Source organism: Pteropus medius, unplaced genomic scaffold (assembly GCF_902729225.1).
Source record: "Pteropus medius unplaced genomic scaffold, Ma_sr-lr_union100, whole genome shotgun sequence".
In the NCBI taxonomy this organism is placed as follows: domain Eukaryota; kingdom Metazoa; phylum Chordata; class Mammalia; order Chiroptera; family Pteropodidae; genus Pteropus; species Pteropus medius.
Window position 1 is genome coordinate 32,027,662 of NW_024340849.1, and position 1,252 is coordinate 32,028,913.

The 1,252-nt window shown below is 36.9% G+C and overlaps 1 pseudogene; it reads right to left on the reverse strand.

Annotated features, from left to right (window-relative positions):
* Positions 1–378: 378 nt before the first annotated feature.
* LOC120591187 (uncharacterized) lies at positions 379–494 on the reverse strand (annotated as a pseudogene).
* Between the last annotated feature and the right edge of the window lie 758 nt (positions 495–1,252).

Genomic DNA, 1,252 nt, shown 5'->3' on the forward strand with positions numbered 1-1,252 from the left:
CAACCTAGAATGGCTGATATCTTGGCATGGAGGACTCAGTGCAGTCTGGATCAGGCAAAACAGAAGGAATCTCAGTATGCATTATAGAAAACATGTTTTTGGCACCCAGAATTTAAATCATTGTCATGTTTTCTGGTCAGTTATTCCTCCTTACATAAACAATCTCAGACTATAGTGTTGATCTAGTGTTAAATCACATAATCTCTGATTCAGCATTACTTTTTGTAGACCCAGTAAAGGAGTTGAGAAAATGCTGAATTGCTAAGAAGAAGGAAAGATCCTTAACTTTCATTTGTTTCTTAATTGTGAGTTGCATTGAAGCTAGTCAGTTGAATGTTTTCCTTTTACACCTGATTTTTTTTTTTTAATTTTTTTTTACGCCTACAGCACCTGGTCTTCCTAGGTGGTCTCCCATCCAAGTACTAACCAGGCCCAACCCTGCTTAGCTTCCGAGATCAGACAGCAGGCTTGCTCAGGATGGCATGGCCATGGACTACACTTGATTTTTGAAAGTCAAGATTTTTATTCCTTGAATTTTTTACAAATAGGAGAAACATGATATTTTTGGAATTTACCTACCTGGCTTTTATTTTCCTGAAATTGAGTTGGAACATCAAATTAAGCCATCCATCCACTTTTCTTCACTCAACATCCACTCTAATCCAGTTTCTGCTCCGTGTAACCCAGGTCCAAGTTCACATTTAGGAAAGAGGAAGGTCAGTCAGAAGCAAGATTTGAAGTTCTGGAAGAACTTATTTTGTGGTATCTCTTTAAAGGAAGACATAAAAATAACAGGTGTTTACTGGGGAACAAACTCACTGCTATGGCTAATGACTGTCACCAGAGCCATGGTACATTTTTTCATCATGTTGGGTGAGAAACCTTACCTTCTCTTTACCATAGCTTTTCTCTCTGAGTCATCATAGAATGTGAGAACTTTTGCCCAAAAGATGATTCTAAATTCCCAACCAATTAATAAACGAGTTAAAGCATCTAGTTAATAAGCTTGCCTTAACCTCATCCAGCACTTCATCCATCACCTTCTCCACCTGAATAGGAGATCTTCAGTCTCCAAGTACTTCTTTCCTGCCTGGGAGGATGCAGAATAGGTATCAGCTGGAAAAAATGTCATATATTGATAAAAAATATATATGTAATCACTTTCTTATGTTATATTTCTTAATAACTGTTAATTATAGAGATTAATTATAGAGAGTAGTTCAGCTTTTACTAAATTGTTGAGGAAGCACTC